Genomic DNA, 13994 nt, shown 5'->3' on the forward strand with positions numbered 1-13994 from the left:
TGAAACTACTGAAGTATCAGCAGTTGTTGATACAACAGGTGTTATAACAACTGTTTGGTTGGAAGATTGATGTTGGGGGCTTTTGGACGGTGGTTTGGGTGTGTGCTTTGTGAAACTGGATGATGTGGATTTGGGTTCCCTCACTTTTCTAGTGGGATTCTTTCTTTTTGGCTCAGGATTTTGAACATCCTTTGGCTCAGAACAACCCTGCGCATTCAGTTCCATATAAGCTCTTTTCTCCGCATTCCATCTTGACAAGTCCTTTGCCGCTTTGTCCCTTTTTACACTTGCTAGTGCTTCAGCAAGTGCATTTGTGGTAACATCAATCTTTTTGCTACCATCTGGCATGGGAATCTTTTTAGTCATGGCATCTTTTTCTGGTTCAACATAAAGACCATCATCTATTCCCTTCTTCTTCCACTCCTTGATTTTCTCCCCCTTTTTGTTATTATCTGGGGGTAGTTGATCAATGAAGAGAACAGTGGGAGGAGAAATGCCAGTGGTTCTCAAGATGTGGGCCTTTATAGCCTTGATATCTCCTTGAGTATTTTTAAACCTTGATTCCATGATGTTTCTCAGCTCTTGGACATGTATTGCATGTTGCTGATCAGCTATTTGTCTTTGTTGATGGCGCAGGGGTTGAAATAAGTTCCATAACTCATTTGCAGCAGGTGCTTGTGGTGGAGCATGTGCTTGAGGTGGAACAGCAGTGGTTTGCACCTTTTGAACTTTCAACAATTGTTGCAGCATTTCTTTGATTTCTGCAACAGAAGTATCTAGTTTTTCAACTCTATCCGTCAATTCTAGGTACTTTAAACCATCACCCAATTTAATGGGATCATCTGATTTCCCACTAGCAGTGGTTATTGTATGATTGATGCAGGGAGTGTACTCCAAACATTATCCACTGATGCCCTTTTTTCTTGGTTCTGGGGACTTCTTCCTTCAACACTTTGGATGGTACCAGTGGTCAAAACAAACTCACTAGTGGTTATCAGAGGTGCTATAGAAAGAATTGCCTCCAAGGAAGTCTTATTGATGTAACCATTGTCCAAATGTAAACCAGTGGGTTCAACATTTGTAGTGGTTGCTTCACTTGGACTACCATCAAGAGTTACTTCTAACTCAAGGGGTGTAACCTCCTCAGGTTGTGCTGGTGGGTTAGCAATGATTGAAACATCAGACCTAGTCATTTGTTGAGGCATGTTCTCATTGATAGGTGATTGAGAAGGACTGGTTTGTGCCTGGTTCAAATCAAGAGCATCCAACAAAATATTTGTTTGTGGGGGAATTGTGGAGGTGAGGTTGGGTGTAGAAAGAGAATTGGCCCCGGGCATTGGGCTGTGGATGATGGAAGCAAGTGATTCCAGAGCATCATATTGTGGTGTCCCTATTTGTACAACCTGTTCTTTTTTAGAAGAAGCAGGAGGAGTTTCAGCCATGGGTTGAGATATTTCTACCGACTGCTGTGAGGAAGTAGCAGCAGTGGTTTCTTGTGACTTTTGTGCTGTCACTGGCAGTTGCTCTGGTATCTCATCCTTCAGAGTTGCCTTTTTGGTAGGTTTGGGGGGTTTTTGAGTTTTCTTTTGTTTTGGCTTTTTGTGGATTGTAGGTGTGGGTTTCAAAGCAGTTGTTTTGCTGCTTTGATCACCTTGAGCAGTGGGCTCAGCAGCAGATACCTGAGGAGCAGTGGTAGCTGCTAAATTCTGCTCAGGAACCTTTGCTTGTGTTTTGCAAGGGGTTGACATTCTTGTAAAAGTTTCAGCAGTTAAGCTGTTTATTTGAAAATATTCACCTTGTTTTATTGCAGAAGCATCATCCTTACCAAATTTCTTTTCAAAATAATAGCTTAAAAATCTTGGAAAGAGTAAGAATGGCTTTTTATCAACATTTTTAAGCAAATCACTAAAGATTTCCTGGGTATAATTAAGATTTTCATCTTGAAGAATAGCATACCCCAGGTTTTGAATCTTTAATGGTATCTCATTGAAAGAGGTGGTTTTGTTTGAAACACACATTAACAGGGTATGAAATAAAAATTTTGTTGCAGGAGGGAAGTATCCTTTTTGTAAGGTATCCCTTTTCATCATTGTATCTACATACCCACTTTCAAGAAAATCTATTTTTAACTCGTTTTTAGGAAAAGAAGTTTTACCTTGCTGATCATCGAGTTGAAAGACTTCCGAGATGGATTGTGGTGTGATTTTGACTGCTTTACCCTTTAGAGAAGAGTTAATGGCTATGACATCTTCGCCTTGTTTGTCAAGGGTACAGTTTTTCCAAAACTCTCTTTGGGTTTGCAAGTAAATTGGAGCATCTGCGGTTAACAAAGTTTTGTACTTTGATGCAGACATTATGTCAATGGTGGAATCGAAAGCATCGGTAGTGTCGGGTTTTGTAAGAAGACCCAGAATGTTGTGAGAAGCTTTGTGTGGGATTTCAATGGGTGTCGATGATTTAGAAGCGGATTTTGCGGATTTTGTGTGGGATTTCAATGGGTGTCGATGATTTAGAAGATGATCGAAGCTGGTTGTGAAGAAATTTGAGAGAATGAGATGAAAACTACTTTGAGAAAGGAATTTTTAAGAATTCAATTCGACAGTAAAACCCTGTTTGGCGTTTGAAGAGGGTTTTATGGAGAAAAAGTGAATGCTAACGTGGCAGCGGTTACAAAAGGTCTGACCACTATGTATTGTCCACGTGCCAACCCCCGATGAAATGAAGGACAAGTACTTTTATGAAGACCACTGATGAAAGAGGATCAGTGGTTGCAACGGTAACAAATGAAGGCAGTGGATGATTTTTACTATCAGTGGATAGCACATCAGTGGATAAAACACTGATTTTGAACATCAGTGCTTATCAAGAGAATGAGAGAACAGGGGCTGACTTTCAGCAGTGGACAGACTTGAAGCAGACTTTTGAATAAAGCAGTCGTTATGGCAGACTTTTAAGGATTTAATGAAAAAAATTCATTTTTAGCTATTTTTAAGGATAGATTTTTGATTTTCTGAAAATATTTTAATGCTTTTATTCATAGAAGAACAGGATTTTGCCTGTTATTCCATGTTTAGCATGCCAATTCTAGAGATCAAGCTTTCAAAGGTTGATGTGTCTAATGCTTTGGTTAGCATATCTGCCAGCTGATCTTTAGTTGGAACATGGTGCAGAGAAATCAAACCTTTTTCATAGCAATCCCTCACAAAGTGATGTCTGATGTCAATATGCTTGGTGGTTGAATGAGAAACTGGATTTTTGATGATATTTTCTGTTGCCTGGCTATCCAACATGAGTGGTGTCTTTAAGGCGGTGATACCAAAATCCAGCAACTGATTTTGAAGCCAAAGCAGTTGGGCTATATAGCTTGCAGCAAGCTATATATTCTGCCTCAGCAGTGGATGTGGAAACAGCTGCTTGCTTTTTGCTTTGCCAAGACGCTAAGCAGTTGCCTAGGAATTGGCACCCTCCTGAAATGGACTTCCTTGTCTTGTCACATCCAGCAAAGTCACTATCTGAGAATCCTGAAAGCTCAATTTTACCATCAGCTGGATACCAGATACCAAGTGTGGGAGCACCTTTTAGGTATCTGAATATCCTTTTTACAGCAATAAGGTTTGACTTTCTAGGGGCTGATTGGGATCTTGCACAAACACATGTTGCAAACATGATGTCTGGCCTAGATGCAGTTAGGTACAATAAAGACCCAATCATGCTTCTATATAAAGTTTGATCAACCAAATCATCCTTCTCATCAGACATGACTATTTTATTGGTTGCAATGGGTGTACTACATGGTTTACAATCATCCATCTCAAATTTCTTTAAGAGGTCTTTGGCATATTTGCCTTGATGGATAAAAGTTCCATTTTGCAGTTGCCTTACTTGGAGACCAAGAAAGCACTGAAGTTCACCCATTGCACTCATTTCAATCTCAGTTGTCATGAGTTTTCTGAACTCTTCATGCATTTTATTACATGTGCTTCCAAAGATGATGTCATCCACATAAATCTGGACAATCATCAAATCCTTTCCTCTCCATTTTAAGAACAGGGTTTTATCTATTTTACCTCTTGTGAACCAAATGGAAAGTAAAAAGGTGGAAAGAGTTTCATACCAGGCCCTTGATGCTTGTTTCAGGCCATACAAAGCTTTATTCAGCTTGTAGACATGATCTGGATTAAATGGATCCTCAAAGCCTGGAGGTTGACAAACATAAACCTCCTCTTGAATCTTACCATAGAGGAAAGCACATTTGATATCCATTTGATACACCTTGATGTTGTGGTTGACAGCAAAGGCCAGAAATAATCTGATAGCTTCAAGTCTTGCTACAGGGGCAAATGTTTCATCATAGTCAATGCCCTCTTCTTGTCTAAACCCTTGAACCACAAGCCTGGCTTTATTCTTGACTACAATACCCCTTTCATCATTCCTATTTTTGAAGACCCATTTTGTGCCAATAGGACTTGCACCTTCTAGCAATGGTACAAGCTCCCAAACTTGTTGTCTTCTAAACTGTTGGAGCTCCTCTTGCATGGCTTCTACCCAGCTATTGTCTTTTAGTGCCTCTTGGTACTTGACTGGCTGATGGAGTGATAGAAAGCCAGCAAAAAGACGAATGTTTTGGGATTGACTTCTTATGAGCACCCCTTCATTGATGTTGCCAATAATTTGGTCTGGTGGATGAGATTTCAAGAAGATGAGCTCTCCTTGGTATGGAACAATGGCATTGAATGGGGATGGCTGCAGATGTGAGTCTTCTGAGCTAACCACTGCTGGTGACTTTGATGATCCAGCAGTGGTTTCAAAAGGTGGTGGAATAGGAGGTAATGGTGTGGACACATGCTGACTTTGATCCACTGTTTGAGGACTTTTGTCAACAGTGTTTGATGATGTGGAAGCAGGGGTTAAAGGGCTACTTTGGTCAACAACTGTTGAGGTAGCAGTGGTTGAGCTTTGACAACTGTTTTGAACAACTGCTGCTTTTCCCATTGTGACATACTTTTGTTGAGGAATGATGATTTCATATCCATAGTGTGGTGATGAATTCTCTGATGGACCTTCACTGTTAGTCTTGACAGCAGTATTTTCAAAAGTAAATTTATCAAGATCAAACAATTCTGCAGGGTTTGCTGGGATTTTCATTGATGAAAGTTCATTGAACTTTACATTCAAAGTCTCTTCCACTGTTTTGGTCCTTGTGTTAAACACTTTGTAGGCCTTAGCAGTGGTTGAATATCGCAGATGGTAACCACAATCAATTTTGGCTGCAAACTTAGAGATAGAATCTTTTAAGTTTAAAATAAAGCATGGGCAACCAAAAACTTTGAAATATGAAATCAATGGCTTTATTTTATACAGCAGTTCATAGGCAGTCTTTTGATGCCTGGGGTTGATTAAAACTCTGTTTTGGACATAGCAGGCAGTGTTTACTGCCTTTGCCCAAAAAGTTAATGGCAAACCTGAATCAGCAAGCATGGTTCTGGCAGCCTCAATCAAAGTTCTGTTCTTTCTTTCAACAACCCCATTTTGTTCTGGTGTTCTTGGAATGCTGTATTGCCTCACAATTCCTTTTGACACACAAAAGTCATCTAACTCCTTGTTCCTGAACTCTGTGCCATTGTCACTTTTGAAGATTTTTACTGGAAGGTCAAACTGCTTTTCAGCCTGTTTCATAAAGTCTTGCAGAATGCCTGCAGTCTCATCTTTTGAGTGTAAAAAGTAAGTCCATGTAAACCTAGAAAAGTCATCAACAATAACCAAACAATATCTCTTTTTCTTAAGACTCATGACTTTAACTGGGCCAAACAAATCCATATGAAGCATTTGCAAACATTTGGTTGTTTTGGACTCATCAATGGATTTGTAGGAGCTTTTATGTTGTTTTCCTTTTAGGCAGGAAACACAATGCTCAGGACAGGTGAACAGTTTTTGAGGTAAACCTCTTACTAACCCCTGTTTTGAAATGGCAGTGATTGTCTTGAGATTTGTGCGCCCCAATCTCCTGTGCCATAATTCTGTCTCTTTGTTTGATGCAGCTGAGAACAGGCAAGCATCAATTCTGGGGCACTCTTTTGACAAATCAACTACATAAACATTGCCACTTCTTTGAGCAACAAGTTTAGTTTTTCCATTTTTAATTATCGCTTCAATCTTTTCAACCATCTCTGGTCCAACAATCCTACAACAATCCTTTGTGAAGAATGAGCCATACCCCTTATCACTCATTTGTGACACACTCAGGAGGTTGAATTTTAGATTGTCTATAAGATTGACATTTTCAAATTTTACATTATCAGATTTTACTGTACCAGATCCCAGAACTTTCCCTTTACTATTATTGCCAAAGGATATATCACCCCCTCCATGAGTTTTGAAATCTTGAAGAAAGGCTTTACATCCTGTCATGTGCCTGGAGCCTCCACTATCTACATACCAAAGACTATCTAAGCATGCAGAAGCTCCCTGCACATGAAGTAAAAGGATTAGTTCATTAAGGTCTCCAAAGCCAATAAGGCTTTGGATGGGGTCTCAACAGTGTCTGGGATGATGTTTGGTGCATGGACAGTGGTTAGCTCAGGGGTTTGAACATTTTTGGGAATGTTTTTCTCTAACCACTGTTGGGGGTCTTCACCAATCACCTGTTGATAACCAAAAGGATGCCTGTTCACTCTTGGTTTAGAAGGCATTTTGTAAGCCTCATAAACATGTGGGATCCTTTGGTATGATGGTTGTCCCTTACCTTTTCTGAATTGATTGGCAGGGGGTGTATCAGTCACTTGAACTCTCTTTGGACAGATGTTTGATTCAGCTGTTTTGTAACAGCTATTTGGACTGGCACAAACAGTGGTTGGTTCTTTGTGAACTTGACAGATGATGTTGATGAACTTAAGGATGTTTTTGTAGTCTACTCATTCTTTTTTACATCAAAGTTTTTGAGATACACACATTCTTCAGTTTTGTGGTTATTTTTACCACAGATGGTGCAGCTTTCAGCAGGTACAATGACACTTGTTTTGTTTAGATCATATGCTTTTAGATGAAAACAGTCTTTTGTTAGATGATTTCTCTTTTCACAAAAATCACAAAACAGGTTTTTGATCTTTTCTCTTTTCTTCCTTTTCTCAGACTCCTTAGCAACAAAGTTTTGAACCACTGTTGGGATGTCTTTGATAGGAATGACCTTTGCTTTTGGAGCTTTTACACCATTAGTGGTTGTGAAATCCATTGGTTTGAAGTTTTCAAGGATGTTACACTCATTAGACCATGTGGGTTTAAATTGGTATTTCTCAATTTCCTCAAAGGTTGAGGACCCCACAGATCTTTCTAGAGTAATTTTGTTACCAAGTTTGTTAGTTATCTTAACCTCTTGGCCATCCTTGTTTGTGGGAATAACTTCAACAATGGTTTGAACAGATTCTTTTGAAGCATTGTTTTCAATTTCATCATGTTTTCTAAAACCAACACCAAATTTTACATTGCTTTTAATCTGTTTTTCAAGCATGACCTCATAACCTTTGCAAGATTCCACCCATCTTTCACAAGTGATTTGGGTGGACTCCAACTCCTTTTTACAAACTTGGTATTTTTCTACCATAGTTTGGAGTTGAGTCTTGGTTATGCTTTGCTCTTCTTTGAGACTGCTGATTTCTTTGTCTTTTTCAGCCAATTTGTTTTTAAGTTCTTTCAAAGACTTTTCAAATTTGACTTCATCAGATAAGACTTTATCCCTAAGGTTTTCATTTACCTCTTTAATGTTAGCAAATGCAATAATACATTTGTCTGAACATAGTTTTTCAAGAACTTGAGGTGATACCTTAGCAGCAGCCATCATGGCATAATCACATTGATGATCACCTTCTTCATTAGCTCTAACTTCATTCACACCTTCCTTCTTCTCTTCCTCTTCTTCTTTGTCTTCTTTGGACCAGGGGTCAGACAGTGGTTTAATCAGGGTTTCTGAATTTTCTCCCAACAGTAGTTCACCAGCAACTGCAGTAACCACTGCTTCAGCCACTTCATCCACTGTTTCAGCACTTAGCTGTTCACCTTCAGTTTCTACCCCTTCTGGTATTGACTCTAATTCCATCAAACAAAATTCATCATTAAAAGTATCATTAGAAGTATAGAGTGCAAAATTTTCATCACCAATCTCATCAGGCATGCTGCTCCAGTCAACAAAGCCTTGGGTGAAAAAGCTTTGCTGATCTGGTTGTACCACTGTTGGAGCAGTTTGTTGAGGTGCAACAGGTTGCACTTGTGCCTGAGGGACATGGGCTTGAACATACTGAATTTGTGGAACAGTGGTTTGAACATAATGCACAGGCACATGGGTTGCAGCATAGTAAGCAGTGTTAACATGTGCTGCAGGAGTATAATGGGTATATTGCACGGTGCTTTGATGTTGTGGTCTAGGGTTTGAGCTGGGATGAGTTATTATAGGACCAGTGGTTTGACTCTTGCATTCCCTAGCAAATTGACCTAGCCTATTGCATTTATAGCACTTAATTTTTGACTTATCCAACCCCACCTTTAAATTCCCATGTAACCCTGGGAATTTTCTCCATGTTCTTTTGTAGAATTTGCTTGTTCTTACACTAAGCAAAGCCAATTGATGCAAAATGTCCATTCTTCTAAGTCAGTGGGATCAAAGTGTTGCAAATCATTGAGTTCAAAACACAAATTATCTGACATCTGGTTTTCACAATTTGCAGTAAAAGCATAATTTGCAGAGTGAGAATCAGAGTTGTTAAAATTTCCACCAGCAGTTATGTCAATAAAATGATCAAAACTCTGACCCTTACTACTGCTACCAGATTCTTCCTGACCAAAAAGAGTTATGCTGCCAAATGAATAGTCATCAGCAACCTTTCCAGACTCTTGCAGCCTCTTTTTCTGGTTTAACTCTCTTTCATAGGTCAGGAGTCTACCATGAAGTTGGGCCAGGGTCAGATCTTTAAACTCAGCTGAATTTCTAGTTACAAAAGCAATTGTATCCCATTTTTCAGGTAGTGATCTAAGAAACCTGCTATTTTGTGTTGCATTAGGAAATGTAACTTTAACAAGTCTTAGCTCACTAATGAGACAGCTAAATCGCTCAAACTGTTGGGTCAATGATTCACCCTTGATGTGACAAACGGTTTCATACTGCTGATTCAAAATTTCCCTATTATTTTCAGTAACTTCTTCTGTTCCCCCAAACTGTTCCTTTAGTGCATCCCATAGCTCTTTGGCACTGTTACAATGTAACAGTACAGCATAGATTTCATTGGGTAATGCAGATGCAATGATGCTAAATGCTTTGGCATCGAGTTCGAACTTTTGGAAATCAGTTTCAGTATAATTTTCAGGTATTTTAGGTTCGAACTTCTTTGAATCCTCAGCACTTGGAATCATGGGAACATGTGGTCCAAAAACAACAGATCTCCAACATCCAGTATTCTGTTGAGCAAGGATGTGACCCATCCTTCTCTCCCAGATGTTGTATTCATTACGTTTAAGCATGGGTGGTTTAAAAAGTGAGCCAATGTTATTCTTATCATCTTGTGATTGTGACGTCATCCTGGTTGTTTTACAGGTACTGATTAATCAACTTTGATGGTGATTAAACCTTACACTGTTTTTCAACAAAACGAACAAACTATCAGTATCAACAATTTTGAGCTGAACAATTTATGTCAAAATGATTGTTAAATCAAATTTGACTGTCCGAGCTCTGATACCAATTGTTAGGATCTGAGTTTGGATTGATTGTGTTTTACGTTTGAATTAAGATGAAAGATGAATGAGAAATGCAGCGGAATATAAATGATAACAAACTTTGTACACAATCAAACAGGAGAATTGCTTTCAACACACAAGTTTATCATTGAACCGAATGCTTGAATTTATTACAAGATTCAATTACAATTGCAAGTATGTAACAAACTCCCCCTCAGCCTGAGCTCACAGTGATTTGTTCGTGCAGGAAAAAAGATGATGAAGAGCAAATAGAACAGTACAGAGTACTGTTCTATTTATAGGCACGGACAAACCACTGAAGCATCTAAGCTGACGTCACCATGAAAGTGACATCTAACCTCCTAACAAACTCTAACATCTGATCTATACAAGTACTGCTTATACTAACTACTGTTATACATTAATTTCATAATATAAACTAAACTACTGCTGCATCATTCCACTGATGTGAACCCAGCAGTACTTGACATATCCAGCAGAGCTTGACCCATAGCTGTAGATTGAACAGCAGAGCTTTAGTCTTCCATCAGTCTTTGACTTGGGCAGCAGTTGTAGGTCAGCAGTTTGTAATGATCAGTAGATTGGAGGTCAGCAGATGTTGAAACCACTTTCAAGGGGAGAGACTTGAATACATAACTTTTGCTTATTCTGGATCCAATGCTCTGATCCAGTTTTGGCTTTAATTATCTGTTCCTTTGATAGGGTTCAATCCCAACAACATTCTTCGTTTGTCAACTTTAGTCCCTCATAAGTAATCTATTGCACGTTTAAAGATCATGACACGTGTCGATATTATATTGGACATGAATTTCGAGGTGTTACATCCTCACCCCCTTAAAAGAAATCTCGACCTCGAGATTTACTGAAATAAATGAGGGTACTTTTCTTTCATTGTGGACTCTACCTCCCACGTATACTCGGGACCTCTACGGGCATCCCATTTAACTTTTACAATCGGTACCTGCTTCCTTTGAAGCTTCTTAACCTGTCGATCCTCGATCGACAAAGGTTTTTAAACAAACTTTAAGCTCTCATCTATGTGCACATCCTTATGTGACATGACTAGTGACTCATCAGCTAGACATTTCTTCAGATTGCAGATGTGGAATACATTATGAATACCACTGAGCTCTTCAGGCAAGTTTAACTTATAAGCCACTATTTCGACACATTCGATGACCTCAAATGGTCCTATATATCTGGGGCTTAGCTTGACTTTCTTTCCAAATCGCATCACCCCTTTCCAGGGTGATACCTTTAGTAACACCTTGTCACCTACCTCGAACTTTAGAGGTTTACGCCTTTTGTCTGCGTAGCTTTTCTGCCTATCCCTGGAAGCTTTGAGACGATCTCTTATCTGCACAATCTTATCTGTCGTCTCCAGGACTATATCAGGTCCTGTTAGTTGGACATCTCCAACTTCTGCCCAACAAACGGGCGTTTTGCACTTCCTTCCATACAAAGCTTCAAATGGTGCAGCTTGAATACTGGAGTGATAACTTTTATTATATGAAAAAATCGATCAATGGAAGATGATCATCCCAACTTCCACCTAGGTAAATAACAAAAGCCCTTAACATATCTTCCAGTGTTTGAATTGTTCGCCCGCTTTGATCATCCGTTTGAGGATGGTATGTTGTGCTGAAGTTCAATCGAGTGCCAAGGGATAGCTGAAAACTTTTCCAAAAATGCGATGTATACCTTGTATCCCTATCAGAAATGATAGATACTGGCACTCCGTGGAGAGATACAATCTCATCCACGTACAGCTGACTAACTTATCTGAGCTGTGTGTTTCCTTAATAGGTAGGAAGTGGGCTGACTTAGTCAGTCTATCCACTATCACCCAAATAGTATCATTTCCTCGCTTTGTCTTAGGTAACTCGGTGATAAAATCCATAGTCACCATTTCCCATTTCCAGGTGGGAAGTTCAGGCTGTTGTAGCAAACCTGACGGCTTCTGGTGTTCTGCCTTAACTTGAGCACATGTCAGACATTTGGCCACATAAGTGGCTATAGACTTCTTCAAGCCTATCCACCAATAATTTGCCTTCAAATCCTGGTACATCTTGTCACTTCCAGGATGAACAGAATACTTGGAACTATGGGCTTCCTGAAGGATCACTTCCCTAAGTCCTCCATAGATTGGAACCCATATTCGTCCATTCAATCTTAGGATTCCATCCTTGCCACATGATAACTGTTCTGCAGTGACTCCTAGTTTTTCATTTGGATAGTTGGCTTCTAATACTGCTTCTTTTTGGGCAGCTAACAACCTTTCATTTAAGTTGTTCTTTAATTCAATGCTCTTGGCATTGATTCTGATGGGCTTAACCTTTTCCTTCCTACTTAAGGCATCAGCGACCACATTCGCCTTGCCTGGATGGTATCGAATTTCACAATCATAGTCGTTTAAAGTCTCTATCCATCGTTGCTGCCTCATGTTTAAGTCCTTCTGATTAAACAGATGTTGAAGGCTCTTGTGATTAGAATAGATCACACACTTGGTACCATACAAATAATGCGTCCATAGCTTTAGTGCAAATACAACGGCACCTAACTCCAAGTCGTGGGTGGTGTAATTCTTTTCATGCACTTTTAACTGTCGAGAGGCATAGGCAATAACCTTGCCTTTCTGCATGAGCACACACCCCATACCAGTGTGTGATGCGTCGTAGTATACTACAAATTCCCCTATTCCATCAGGCAATGTCAACACAGGTGCATTGCTCAACTTCTGCTTAAGAATGTCAAAAGATTCTTGCTGCTTAGGACCCCAGTCAAACTTGTTATTCTTGCGGTTTAGTAAAGTCAGGGGCGCTGCAATTCTTGAGAAGTTTTCAATAAAACGCTTATAGTATCCTGCCAGACCTAGAAAGCTGCAAATCTCAGTAGGCGTCTTTGGCTCTTGCCAATTCATGATGGCTTCAATCTTAGCGGGATCCACCTGGATACCACGCTCACTAACAACATGTCCAAGAAATTGGACTTCACGAAGCCAAAATTCACATTTCGAAAACTTGGCATAGAGCTTTTCTTGTTGAAGCGGTGTAAGAATACAACGAAGTTGCTTCTCATGGTCAGCTTGATTCTTCGAATAGATGAGAATGTCATCAATGAAGACGATAACGAATTTGCCTAAGTATGGCTTGTAGACGCTATTCATGAGATCCATGAACGTTGCTGGTGCATTAGTAAGCCCAAAAGGCATCACTAGGAACTCGTAGTGACCATAACGAGTCCTAAATGCAATCTTGTGTACATCTTCTCTCTAACTTTCAGCTGATGGTAGCCTGACCTTAAATCGATCTTGGAGAAATAACTTGCCCCTTGCAATTGATCGAACAGATCGTCGATCCTGGGCAATGGATATCTATTCTTGATCGTGACCTTGTTAAGCTCGCGATAATCGATGCATAAACGCATCGATCCATCCTTCTTCTTTACAAACAGGATTGGTACTCCCCAAGGAGATGAACTAGGTCTAATAAATCCTTTCGCCAACAAGTCATCCAGTTGAGTTCTCAACTCTTTCATCTCTGTTGGTGCTATCCTGTAAGGTGATCTTGCAACATGTGCTGCTCCAGGAATAATGTCAATTCTGAACTCTACTTGCCTATGTAGTGGTAAACCAGGTAGTTCTTCGGGGAATACTTCGGGATATTCAGAAATGACAGGGATGTCTTCAATCTTGGGCTTCTGTTCATCAATTGTTACCTGTGCCATGTAAATGACACAACCTTTCTTCAAACACCTAGATGCCTTAAGCATAGACACTTGTTCAGGCAACCCATACTGAGTGTCTCCCTGTATGGTAAGTGGCTCACCATACGGAGTCTTGATCACCACTTGTTTCTTATTACAAACAATCTGAGCTTGGTTATGAGATAACCAATCCATTCCTATCACTACGTCGAAACCAGCTAATTTCAAAGGAAATAAGGATAATGGAAAGGAGTGGTTCCTAATGGATATAAAACATCCATCTAACACAGTTGAGGCAGTTTCTAAGGTACCGTCAGCCAACTCTACTTCATATTTCACGCTTAAGGTTTTAACAGGTAAATTCAAGAACTTACAAAACTTATCATCTACGAATGACTTATTCGCACCCGAATCAAATAACACCCTTGCATAAACATCATTTATAAGGAAGCTACCTGTTATCACATTATCATCCTGAACTACTTCCCGTGCATCCATTCGAAAGACCCTAGCATTGGTCTTTTTGGCTTCATCAGGCTTTTTGGCAT

This window comes from Helianthus annuus, chromosome 10, assembly GCF_002127325.2.
Source record: "Helianthus annuus cultivar XRQ/B chromosome 10, HanXRQr2.0-SUNRISE, whole genome shotgun sequence".
NCBI lineage: Eukaryota > Viridiplantae > Streptophyta > Magnoliopsida > Asterales > Asteraceae > Helianthus > Helianthus annuus.